The 14,197-nt window shown below is 42.9% G+C and overlaps 1 protein-coding gene across 19 annotated transcripts in view; it reads right to left on the bottom strand.

The window, feature by feature from the left end:
• Positions 1-2,232, bottom strand: part of LOC139387996 (signal-induced proliferation-associated protein 1-like) — a 41,570-nt gene extending 39,338 nt beyond the window's left edge. For all 19 annotated transcript variants that reach the window (XR_011629239.1, XR_011629240.1, XR_011629238.1 and 16 more), the window contains exon 1: positions 1,957-2,232. The gene's annotated coding sequence lies outside the window, so the exon portion shown is untranslated. The remainder of the gene's footprint in view (positions 1-1,956) is intronic.
• Between the last annotated feature and the right edge of the window lie 11,965 nt (positions 2,233-14,197).

The raw sequence follows: 14,197 nt of genomic DNA, 5'->3' as shown, positions 1-14,197 counted from the left end.
CAAATAAATGACTGTTGGGTTGAGATTGCTGCATTGAATAATTGTATTTCTGTTTAGAGTTGACACATTCATTTGGCCTAATTAACCTAATCAAAGTCTACTCAAGTTAACAATACATTTGATCCTAAATTGAATGCCCCTTTGCAACTCTATTTTCTAATTACTACATTAGTATTCTGATATTATTACATCATCAATGATTTTGTAGTATTTGAGTAGCATTTCATGACCATTTAAGCACCATGGTAAGGTCCATTTTCCACCCCATAATTGGCACTGTGACCTCAAAGCATCACTAGACTCTTGTACCCATACGCCTTGTGTGCAATGCCACAGTGGTTGTGTGTCATAGTCGCCCAACAAATCTGCTGTTTTCATCTGGGCTCAGTTACCCCCTGTCACATTCATTCTCAGATAGTCAATGTTAATCTTCTGAAAACAAGCTATGTTCTGTATTTTAGATGCATTTGTCAGATGTGTCGCTGTCAAAGTGAGTCTATGATTGGAGAGCAGAGGGGCTTTCACACACACACACACACACACACACACACACACACACACACACACACACACATCCATGGGCACATCTGGCCAACCATGCAGATTAGCAGTCTCGGATGGATAACGTCACACCCTCTGCCAATCTGGCCACGAACGCACAAAGACCGCGACCAAGTCAATAGCCCTGTTTATACCTGCCGTTAACATGCGTCCTTCATCCTGATCTTGACCTGATTTGTCTGTTTACACTTATAAGATCTGTTCACAGTCAGATCACAATGAGTCTTTTAATTGTCTACACTTGTCTAAAATGTGGCCAAAATCAGAATGTGGATAAGATAAGGACAAAGGCCGCATGTTAGATCCAGGTATAAACAGTGCTTCTGTCATCAAATTTAGACAAGCACACGACCTGCCGCACTCCTCAGGAAAGAGAGCGACGACTTCACCAAGTCAAGTCTCAATGCATTCATCATCATATGGAATGAGATTGTCCGCTACTGGCAACCACAGTGAAAACCACATATGATGAGGACTCATGTGGTGCAAAATAAATTAAATGGTCTGTCTTTTAGTGCACTGGCTTATGTAAGCTGTCCCTCAACCCTCTCCTCTTCATCTCCCTCAATAATTTGCCCGTTCTCTTTCTCTACCAGACCTCACCATCCCTTGCATCCCCGACTCCAAAAAGCACAACCCCCCTCACAGACAAATTGAGAGAAAAAAAATCTCCTGCATCCCTCCTTTTCTTTGCCACCTTGAAAACAACACCCTGATCCTGGCTCTGGTTCTCCATTCCATCATTGTCTGTGCACGTTACATGCAGTACCCTCTCAGTCCTCTTTATCATCCATATCCCCCACACAAAACAGGCAGGGGCTGCAGACCTTTGTTTGTAAAATAAATAAATAAATAATAACAATATATATTTTTAAATCCTATTTATCTTGTCTTTTTGTTTCTGTATCACTATAGCTCCTCTCTATTCCTTTTTTCCCTTTTCCCTGTTTCTGGCGCTCTTTCTGTCTCTGCTCCCTCCCTTCCTCCACCTGGCCCACATCTCTGGGTCCTGCAGCCCAGAGCGCCCTACACAGCAAGGTCTGCAGTGACTTCATGTCAATGTCAGAACACCGTTTATAAACGAGCCCACAACACTAGAGAGAGGGGGGAGAACGAGCGTGAAGATAGCAGAATGTTGCTTAGACATCCTTTCCTACCCCTGACAAAGCGTTCGTTCATTGTGTTGACACATCCTCTGCTCTCTCACTTTTGTACTGCAGAATGCTCTGAATCTCTGGTGGAACCGACTGGAAATAAGAGCATATGTATGCTCACATCGAGCCATCTAGGTTGTCCTGATCAAGCCAATCACATTCATTATCACCAGACCACAGGACATAGGGAATTAGGAATGTGGCATTCTAAAGGGTCTGAGTAGAGAAAGACAGGACTTACCTCCACATTTCAGCTCCGCTCCACCCTGCCTGATCTCATTCTGTTCCTTTCTGTCTGCTCCCTCCCCCTCTCCCCATGACAGCATTTTTCTGCTATCTATCCCGACTCTGATGCCTTTTCTCCTTCTTCTCCCTCTTCGGTTCCCCTTGTCTGCTCCCTTCTTCCCCTCTCCAAAAATAAAACTCCTCTCTGATCAGTGTGGCTAGGAGCTCAGCTCTTCCATCCCGTTGTTCAGTCAAAAGAGGCAGGTTGATTTGCTCAGTCCCTCACGCTCTCTCTCACGCCCATTCAAATCACACTAAAGCCAACCCCCTCCTTCTCCTCCCCTCACACACATCACATCACCGATCTCTCTCCTCCCCCTCTCTCTCTCTCTTTCGCTCTGTCAAAGAGAGGCTGAGGCAGCAATAGACCGCAATAGGCAGGATGTGCTCTTCTCTCTCTCTCTATCTCTCTCTCTCTCTCTGAGTCTAATCTGTTTTCTATATTAATGGTTGGATGATTAGGGCGACTAGATTAAGCGACCAATGACTAAGTGCATCTAGCCTGTCAGCCTCAATGTGCTATTCTAAGCAAATGTGTGTGTTTTGGGTGGAGGAAGGGTTGGGGGGCAAATTGTATTTATTTATTTTTTATTTAACCTTCACTTAACTAGGCAAGTCAGTTAAGAACAAATTCTTAAGGAGCATATGTTTGCATGTTTATGTTTGTGTGTGTTTAGGGGAGACCTAGTGTGTCCACACTAAACAATGAAATGGTTGCCCAACAATAACAGTACATGGTTTACTAGACTGACCATTAAGAGGACTACCATCACTGTTCACCTCCCCCTCCCATCCTATCCCCTCCCCATGCCTTTCCTCCCAGCAGGTGCTCTGCCACCTGACCTTGTCCTGCATGCGTTTCCATAGACATTACCTTGTCTTCCTAAGCCCAGCCATGGCGTGCTCTGATTATGTCATCCTACCAAAGCACAGGCGTCAGTCACAGACTGAACACGGGAGATGTTTATGAGAGGGGAGAATTATGCTGCGCTTTGTGAGCCTTTTACTGTGTCAAATTAAGGTGTTACCACTGAGGATTATGGTGTTTTCCATTTGTCTTCGATGTGTTGTGCCAGCACGGTCATTTTTCTCCCTTTTTTCAGATGGATTTTGTCACTATGGGGTAAGGAAAATCACAGCCTACAGTACTGTGTACCTCACTTTAGAATACAAGACTGAGCCCCTAATCCCAGATGCTCCTCCTCTCATCACGCTCAAATGCATCCTCATGTTGGAAACACAACATGTAATGTATGCTGCATGACTCATAACATTACAGGCATATCCAATATGTGCGTAATATAGTCACAAATATGTGTATATTGTAAGCATTAGTACATGGTTTCTATACTGTTAGGTGCTTCTTTACCCTCACTAACTAATAGCCTTAAAAGTCCAGCTTTAAACAACCCTTTAGCTAATGTGGCACTGTAGCTGGGGCCCGACTCCATCCCCTAATTACTGTATATAATCCCCCCCTTGCCTGACCATGTGGCCCTGTTAGGAGGTCACCAGCTCTGGCCAAGCCCACAACAGAGCCGGGTGTGGGGGTAGGGTGGGGATAGGAGGACGGTGTTGGGGATAGTGAGTCTACAACGGATTACAACAAAGAAATAATGATCATAGTTTAGCATACACAAGACAAGCATTTTAGTGATGGCACTAGAAGGACATTGGTGTATATCATATCAAAAAAAAATGTATGTACATTCACTATTATTATATTGCATTTCAAATGTGTTCAAAATACCATTCACACATGGCAATGCAAAACCCAATGAGTAAAACAAATACTTTTCATCAACAACTTATTTAACATCATGTAGATGAAATATCTCTTTCAAATAAGTGTTACATTATATTGGTCCAACCATTTAAGCAGAAAATAGTTTGTAAGTATTGATTGTGGATCAGATAAATATTATTTTCTATTATTCATTTGTATTTAACTAGGCAAGTCAGTTAAGAACACATTCTTATTTTCAATGGCAAACTAGGAGCAGTGGATTAACTGCCTTATTCAGGGGCAGAACGACAGATTTTTACCTTGTCAGCTCGAGGATTCGATCTTGCAACCTTTCGGTTACTAGTCAAACACTCTAACCACTAGGCTACCTGAGTGGTGCTATTTTTGTCAAAGACCAGACTACCCCCAGCTCATTTACTCTGGGCACTATTTCCCCTTCCTATTTTGTTAGAAAATCAGGAAATGTGGCCCAATGAAACGAGAAGCTGACTGATTCACTTTATATCTCTATTAGAAACAATGGCTGAAAGGAATTCTACTGCTGTCACATTCTCCAACCAAGACCATCATGCTAGAACATACTGCATCTATAATATTTAGCAAGTCTAGCTGCCTGGCTAGTGTGTTTTATTAACAGGAAAATGTAGAGTGGTTGTGTTGGCATTGATATAGGCCTAACATAATTACATTCCACCCTATACAGAGAAATCAAGTTCCTGAATAAACATTCTCTTATAGGCCCAAACAAAGTGAGATCTGGAAATTAACTCAATTTCATGGTTGTTGTTACCCATTTCATGTGAATACATGTTGACAGTGACACAAGGTTTCCACATCCTGTGTACCGTTAAATTGTCAGTACTAGCTCACAGCAATAGTCAGTACTGCAGCGACATCTATTGGCAAAGTGATGTGTCGACAACCTTGTGCCATTGTGACCAGGGCCCAGACTTTGCACCAGTTATTCTCAGAAGAGACAAAAAGGGAAAAGATATATCTTACATCTTACACCTTCTCTGATCCTTAATTTACATTGTTCATTTCCTTCTCATAATAACAAGTACATAACTACATCAGGCTATTTATTATGAGTATGCTGATCATATTTACCAGCTGCTTAATAAAACTCAGAGTGCTAAGACCATGACCAGAGATGCATAGGCCTACAGAATGTGGTTTCAAGAAACAACACCAGGGCTCTTTTATCAAGATTAAACATGTACATTAACTCTCTAGTCGAGGACAAATAAGGTTTCTCATGCAGAGGTTAAGTTGGTATTATGATGAGTCACTGAAGGTTTGTGGGAGAAGAGTGCACGACTAGGAAAGGTACATTTCCTGAAGTAAATGTGTATGCTTGCTTCAGCTATCTTAAAGAAATGGTATGGTATTGTAAGTTTAAATTGTTATTTATAACATAAGAATATTGTAACAACGGTAACAACTGCTATAGAAATGATAACCCTAACCCTAGATTAATGTACCCATGCCAACTCCACCTTGTCCACATCCCGGTTCAAACCTAACCCTCAACCACAACCCTAACCCTAGCCTCAACCACAACCCTAGCCTCAACCACAACCCTAACCCTAGCCTCAACCACAACCCCAACCCTAGCCTCAACCACAACCCTAACCCTAGCCTCAACCACAACCCCAACCCTAGCCTCAACCACAACCCTAAACCTAGCCTCAATTCTAACCCTAGCTTCATGTCCACATCCCAGTTCAACCCTAACCCTAGCTTCATGTCCACATCCCAGTTCAACCCTAACCCTAGCCTCATGTCCACATCCCAGTTCAACCCTAACCCTAGCCTCATGTCCACATCCCAGTTCAACCCTAACCCTAGCCTCAACCACAACCCTAGCCTCATGTCCACATCCCAGTTCAACCCTAACTCTAGCCTCATGTCCACATCCCAGTTCAACCCTAACCCTAGCTTCATGTCCACATCCCAGTTCAACCCTAACCCTAGCCTCATGTCCACATCCCAGTTCAACCCTAACCCTAGCCTCATGTCCACATCCCAGTTCAACCCTAACCCTTGCCTCAACCACAACCCTAACCCTAGCCTCATGTCCACATCCCGGTTCAACCCTAACTCTAGCCTCATGTCCACATCCCAGTTCAACCCTAACCCTAGCTTCATGTCCACATCCCAGTTCAACCCTAACCCTAGCCTCATGCCCATATCCCGGTTCAACCCTAACCCTAGCTTCAACCACAACCCTTACCCTAGCTTCTTGTCCACATACCGGTTCAACCCTAACCCTAGCTTCATGTTCACATCCCGGTTCAACCCTAACCCTAGCTTCAACCACAACCCTAACCCTAGCTTCATGTCCACATACCGGTTCAACCCTAACCCTAGCTTCATGTCCTCATCCCGGTTCAACCCTAACCCTAGCTTCATGTCCACAACCCGGTTCAAACATAACTCTAGCCTCATGTCCTCATCCCGGTTCAACCCTAACCCTAGCTTCATGTCCACATCCCAGTTCAACCCTAACCCTAGCCTCATGTCCACATCCCAGTTCAACTCTAACCCTAGCCTCATGTCCACACCCCGGTTCAACCCTAACCCTATCCTCAACCACAACCCTAACCCTAGCTTCATGTCCACATCCCGGTTCAACCCTAACCCTAGCCTCATGTCCACATCCCAGTTCAACTCTAACCCTAGCTTCATGTCCACATCCCGGTTCAACCCTAACCCTATCCTCATGTCCACATCCCAGTCCAACTCTAACCCTAGCTTCATGTCCACATCCCGGTTCAACCCTAGCCTCATGTCCACATCCCAGTTCAACTCTAACCCTAGCTTCATGTCCACATCCCAGTTCAACCCTAACCCTAGCCTCAACCACAACCCTAACAGTGTTTCTTTGTAGTCTTAAACAAATCTACTTTGAAACAAACGTATACACCTCACACACATGGCTATGGGTTTATCAAAAAGAGGACACCTGTACCATGTCAGATATAAAGTTGAAATGTATTCAAATTTGAGTTTGCATCCCGATATTACGGTTTATATACATCTCAGAACACTGAAATTTAACAAAACCGTTTGACATAGAAACACCGGATTTTCTGTATTTAAAAAATAATATTGTTTATTAATTATGAAACTATTTAAAAAATATGAATAACATTCCACCAATGAGGCCACTAGTCATTTGACTGCAGGAAAGGGCTTCTGATATATAGCCATTGATTCTATAATAATAGAACTTATAAATGCTTGATGAGCTTAGTTCAACTGTCATACCCCATCAGAATCAAATCAAATGTATTTATATAGCCCTTCGTACATCAGCTGATATCTCAAAGTGCTGTACAGAAACCCAGCCTAAAACCCCAAACAGCAAGCAATGCAGGTGTAGAAGCATGGTGGCTAGGAAAAATTCCCTAGAAAGGCCAAAACCTAGGAAGAAACCTAGAGAGGAACCAGGCTATGTGGGGTGGCCAATCCTCTTCTGGCTGTGCCGGGTGGAGATTATAACAGAACATGGCCAAGATGTTCAAATGTTCATAGATGACCAGCATGGTCAAATAATAATAATCACAGGCAGAACAGTTGAAACTGGAGCAGCAGCACGGCCAGGTGGACTGGGGACAGCAAGGAGTCATCATGTCAGGTAGTCCTGAGGCATGGTCCTAGGGCTCAGGTCCTCCGAGAGAGAGAAAGAAAGAAAGAGAGAAAGAGCGAATTAGAGAGAGCATACTTTGCCATACCACTTTGCCAAAGCACAGCCCCCACACCACTAGAGGGATATCTTCATCCACCAACTTACCATCCTGAGACAAGGCTGAGTATAGCCCACAAAGATCTCCGCCACAGCACAACCCAAGGGGGGGCACCAACCCAGACAGGAAGATCACATCAGTGACTCAACCCACTCAAGTGACGCACCCCTCCTAGGGACGGTATGAAAGAGCCCTAGTAAGCCAGTGACTCAGCCCCTGTAATAGGGTTAGAGGCAGAGAATCCCAGTGGAAAGAGGGGAACCGGCCAGGCAGAGACAGCAAGGGCAGTTCGTTGCTCCAGAGCCTTTCCGTTCACCTTCACACTCCTGGACCAGACTACACTCAATCATATGACCCACTGAAGAGATGAGTCTTCAGTAAAGACTTAAAGGTTGAGACCGAGTTTGTGTCTCTCACATGGGTAGGCAGACCATTCCATAGAAATGGAGCTCTATAGGAGAAAGCCCTGCCTGCAGCTGTTTGCTTAGAAATTCTAGGGACAATTAGCGTCTTGTGACCGTAGCGTACGTGTAGGTATGTACGGCAGGACCAAATCAGAGAGATAGGTAGGAGCAAGCCCATGTAATGCTTTCTAGGTTAGCAGTAAAACCTTGAAATCAGCCCTTGCCTTGACAGGAACCCATGATATAAGCTTGTTTTACTCCAATGTGTGTAAACAATGTAGCCTAATTGTACACACACACTGTATAACTAGAAAACAATGCGTGCATGATCAATCCTTGCCTCCATAGCCATGTCTATGAATTTGCGAGGGGTTACATTTCTCTGCTGTTTAACAAAACAAGTTGCAGAGGGCCTTTAGATTTTTCTTAGAATTGGAGGCTGCAGCTTTAAGTGTACTGCTGCCTAATTATTCCGTTTTTGATTGTTTATCCATTTTTTCGATCATTCCAATCAGCACTTCAGATGAACAAAAACAACTCCCGTCACAACGCCTCTCCCCTATTTGACCTAGATATTTTGTGTGTATGTATTGATATGTAGGCTATGTGTGCTGTTTTTAAATGTATGTAGTTCTGTCATTGAGCTGTTCTTGTCTATTAATATTCTGTATTGTGTCATGTTCTGTGTGGACCCCAGGAAGAGTAGCATTGTCTTTTCCAACAGGTAATGGGGATCCTAATAAATTACCAAAAATTGGCTATATTGTAAAGATTAATGAAAAAATGTAAGGTTAGGGTTAGGCATTAGGTTTAGCAGTGTGGTTAAGGTTAGGGTTAAGGTTAGGTTTGACTTTGTGCCTGTGCCAGTTAGAGAACACTCTGAAGAGCAGCCTCCAGAACAAGATGCATGAAAAAAAAATGCTAACCTGCAAAAATGACATGAAAGTCATATAGGCCTATACCCTAGCCTACATTATATTTGTCCCACTATTAAATCGGGGAGGGGACTGTGGATTTTTCTCAGTCCATCAGTACGTTCCTTTGTACATTAGGCTTACGCAGTATCCCAGACAGCACTGGGATGATTTTGATGTAACTTGATAGTGAATGATGCGTCTTGCCATAGCGATCAGGCATTTACAAAGTTACACTGATTGGCCCTAGGCGGGAGCTGTGGTCATTGACTGAAATGTGTTCGTCACATGCAATATCTCAATTGGCCCAAGGGGCGTGCATCATTTGTGGGGGACGACATGATACTGCAACCTCTTGCCTTATTTTTTATAAATTGACACAAAAACATATTTAAAAAATAAGGGTTTCTATTTTGAAGGAATTCAGATAAAAAATTCCATAAGAGGGGTCAAGAACACCTCCTCCTAATGTATCACAATTTCTGTCTTTAGATTACCCCCCTGCCTTTACCATATTTCATCTGACTGAATGGTTGAAAATGAATTGGAGAGTCATGGTGCTGTAGCTACATTTAAGTTGATTCTATTGTTGTTAGAGGGCTGTGTATTCATGTCCTCGGGAAACTGTACAGCTGTATGTAAATAAGACAGCACGAACTGCACATGGCCCACGAGTGCCACGGGCCAATCGCTGGCGCTCCTACATCCTTTCTCGTAGCAACAAGATTACACATTCCGAATTCCTCCTGCCCAGGCTGTGTGCTGAACAAAGGCAGTGTAGGCCGTAGTTGGTGGTGCCTCTGTATAGCCCATAGGCTGCTCTAGGGCCAGGCATTGAGGATTCTTCTAAGTACATTTTCAAGCAATTGCTAAGACTATGATGAATCATCAATGATGTGCGTGATGATGATGATTAAACATTTTAAGATTTAAAAAAAGATTTAAAAAAAATAAATAATAATAATAAACAAAACTTTTTTTTTTTTTAAAACCTACCTTACCTACTGAGGCTGAATTGAAATGTCAAATGTAGGACAGGCTCATAAACACCCCGAGGGCCCATGCAGCAATGCTCTTTTTGAAACAACATTTTGTAGGCTAACATTGTACTTGTATTCGGTGGATTTAACATATTGCTAGATATTACTGCACCATTGGAGGTAAAAACATAAGCATTTCTCTGCACCTGCGATAACATCTAAAATTAGACTTTGAGGTTAATGACATTAGTTTGAACGTGTTGACCAGTGTATATTGCGGGTGGCACATTTTTTTAACTAGTTTTCCCTTATAGGCCTCAGTGGAGATAGGTATTCCGTTAGTTTAAAAGCACCACATTTGTGATTCCGTTTAATTATCCCACCGCTGAACAACCAGGGACCGCCAGTAATTGACTAAGTCAGGCAGGTCACGTCAAAGAATAGGACCGAATTCAATTCTCCAGCTTTATGCAAATAGGGTATCACAGAGGTCAGGGCAGGCGCGTGGCTTGTGCCTCCAAAGGCACACGCTTCAAACTTCCAATTCCAACAAAGGCGGAAAGTAAAATAATGGGAGAAGTCCCCCCTTCAACCCCAAACACATAGGCCTATTCAAATAAATGCCCTACGCCTCTCCCTAGTGCTATCCTCCTCGCGCGCCAACTTTTTTTTGTCTACTATCCCCAAAGGATGAAAAAAAAAATCCAATAACAATCAAAGCTCCCGAGATAACAGACCGGTTGGGAGACACCATACAAAGGCTGGGGTGTGTGTGTGTGTGTGTGTGTGTGTGTGTGTGTGTGTGTGTGTGTGTGTGTGTGTGTGTGTGTGTGTGTGTGTGTGTGTGTGTGTGAGTGTGGCCATGCGTTTGTGCGTGTGCGTCCTGAGCATATTCCTAACTAGATTGCTGCTGAGGACAGTGTCGGTTTCTCCTATTGTGGGACATGCTTATTCTTCATAACAACATTATCTGATGCCTATTTTAAATCAATGTTGACAAGTTAAAAGGAAAGGCATAAGGAAACGGGCTGAAGGTAATGATTTTGTCTGGGTTGATACCCCTAATATATAATTTCTCTATCAAAACAGGAATTGGGAATGTTGTCTTTTATTTGTATTTTATTTCAATGCACAATAACACATTATCCACAGGCCTATTTCATACAGGAACTTATAGAATTGCAACAATATGCCATAGGCCTACACGCCATTTTGATGTTAAGCACAAAAGAGGCTAAAAACATGAATCAATGCAACTGACTGCTTAGATTGATTAACATTATCAATATATATATATATATATATATATATATATATATATATATATATATATATATATATATATATATATATATATATATATATATTTAACTAGGCAAATCAGTTAAGAACAAATTATTATTTACAATGACGGCCTGCCCTGGCCAAACCCTAACCCGGACGACACCGCCCTATGGGTCCTTACACTGTAAAACGAAGAGCTTAGGATCTGAACACATAACTAAAAACTTTTCTGTAACACGTTTTAAATGTGTCAAGGATTTAGAATTTCAATGAAAACGTGTAAACACCGGAACATGCTTATTCCCTGTAACACATTTTAAACACACATTTTTTTCAGAACAAGGGGAATAGATTTTAAACACTAAACAATGGGGGTGTTGTTTTAACACTGTAGGGTGTGAAGAGGTATTTGCATATTTCCCAGCATGCCTTTCAGGTGAAACCCATGACTGTGTTTGTTAGTGACCGAGACATGGTTGTTGCATTATTGCAATCACTTATTGCTTAAGTGAATGTGTTTCAATTAGAAGTAAATATTAGCATAAGGCTGTTAGTTATTGTCTAGTCATTCTTAACATTGTGGTCTGAAAATCCTGGCTCATAGACCTGCAAGTTTCTAAAATGATTAGTTAGTCCTATCAGAATACAGCCAGAGGGAGGATATCCAAGAATTTGAATATTATATCACTCACAACCTGCACACAGAATGACTGCTATGGTGAAGGACTTAATAAACAAGACTACCTATCAATTAATCAATGTGCAAGAAGAAACATAGATATTAAAACAAACTATTCTGAAAATCAACCTGCAACAAAACATGCTGGGAAATATTATAATTCAGCCCCTCCCATTTATTTTTCAGTGGGCGGGTTCAATTATATTGAGACCGCGGGACACTGGTCTGTGGCCCGCAGGGTTGGGGAGTAATGCATTGCATGTGATCCGTTACATGCATTGCATGTGATCCGTTACATTACTAGCAAAAATATTGTAATCAGATTACAGATACTTTTGAAAAACTAGATGATTACTTCAAGGATTACTTTTAAATTCAGAAAGGATGTTTGCGAAAATAAATCTGACACGTCTCTGTTTTCTCAGTGACATTCAAATCAGCATTGAAACAAGGTGCAAGTTTAAGTTTGTTCCACCTGAGCGAGTCTGACCACAAGTCAGAGACCACTATGAAGGTAGGCCTTGAAATACATCCACAGGTACACCTCCAATTGACTCAAAGTATGTCAATTAGCCTATCAGAAGCTGTTTAAAGTCACAGTCAACTTAGTGTATGTAAACTTCTGACCCACTGGAATTGTGATACAGTGAATTATAAGTAAAATAATCTGTCTGTAAACAACTGTTGGAAAAATTATTTGTGTCATGCACAAAGTAGATGTCCTAACCGACTTGCCAAAACCATAGTTTGTTAACAAGAAATTTGTGGAGTGGTTGAAAAACTAGTTTTAATGACTCCAACCTAAGTGTATGTAAACTTCCGACTTCAACTGCATATATACACTGCTCAAAAAAATAAAGGGAACACTTAAACAACACAATGTAACTCCAAGTCAATCACACTTCTGTGAAATCAAACTGTCCACTTAGGAAGCAACACTGATTGACAATAAATGTCACATGCTGTTGTGCAAATGGAATAGACAACAGGTGGAAATTATAGGCAATTAGCAAGACATCCCCCAATAAAGGAGTGGTTCTGCAGGTGGGGACCACAGACCACTTCTCAGTTCCTATGCTTCCTGGCTGATGTTTTGGTCACTTTTGAATGCTGGCGGTGCTTTCACTCTAGTGGTAGCATGAGACGGAGTCTACAACCCACACAAGTGGCTCAGGTAGTGCAGCTCATCCAGGATGGAACATCAATGCGAGCTGTGGCAAGAAGGTTTGCTGTGTCTGTCAGCGTAGTGTCCAGAGCATGGAGGCGCTACCAAGAGACAGGCCAGTACATCAGGAGACGTGGAGGAGGCCGTAGGAGGGCAACAACCCAGCAGCAGGACCGCTACCTCCGCCTTTGTGCAAGGAGTAGCAGGAGGAGCACTGCCAGAGCACTGCAAAATGACTTCCAGCAGGCCACAAATGTGCATGTGTCTGCTCAAACGGTCAGAAACAGACTCCATGAGGGTGGTATGAGGGCCCGACGTCCACAGGTGGGGGTTGTGCTTACAGCCCAACACCATGCAGGACGTTTTTCATTTGCCAGAGAACACCAAGATTGGCAAATTCGCCACTGGCGCCCTGTGCTCTTCACAGATGAAAGCAGGTTCACACTGAGCACATGTGACAGACGTGACAGTCTGGAGAAGCCGTGGAGAACGTTCTGCTGCCTGCAACATCCTCCAGCATGACCGGTTTGGCGGAGGGTCAGTTATGGTGTGGGGTGGCATTTCTTTAGGGGGCCGCACAGCCCTCCATGTGCTCGCCAGAGGTGCCATTAGGTACCGAGATGAGATCCTCAGACCCCTTGTGAGACCATATGCTGGTGCGGTTGGCCCTGGGTTCCTCCTAATGCAAGACAATGCTAGACCTCATGTGGCTGGAGTGTGTCAGCAGTTCCTGCAAGAGGAAGGCATTGCTGCTATGGACTGGCCCGCCCGTTCCCCAGACCTGAATCCAATTGAGCACATCTGGGACATCATGTCTCGCTCCATCCACCAACGCCACGTTGCACCACAGACTGTCCAGGAGTTGGCGGACGCTTTAGTCAAGGTCTGGGAGGAGATCCCTCAGGAGACCATCTGCCACCTCATCAGGAGCATGCCCAGGCGTTGTAGGGAGGTCATACAGGCACGTGGAGGCCACACACACTACTGAGCCTCATTTTGACTTGTTTTAAGGACATGACATCAAAGTTGGATCAGCCTGTAGTGTGGTTTTCCAATTTAATTTTGAGTGTGACTCCAAATCCAGACCTCCATGGGTTGATAAATTTGATTTCCATTGATAATTTTTGTGTGATTTTGTTGTCAGCACATTCAACTATGTAAAGAAAAAAGTATTTAATAAGAATAATTCATTCATTCAGATCTAGGATGTGTTTTTTTAGTGTTCCCTTTATTTTTTTGAGCAGTGTATATCAACTCAGCAAAAAAAAGAAA

This window comes from Oncorhynchus clarkii, chromosome 29 (genome assembly GCF_045791955.1).
Source record: "Oncorhynchus clarkii lewisi isolate Uvic-CL-2024 chromosome 29, UVic_Ocla_1.0, whole genome shotgun sequence".
Classification (NCBI taxonomy): Eukaryota; Metazoa; Chordata; class Actinopteri; order Salmoniformes; family Salmonidae; genus Oncorhynchus; species Oncorhynchus clarkii.
This window is presented reverse-complemented; position numbering and strand designations above follow the sequence as displayed.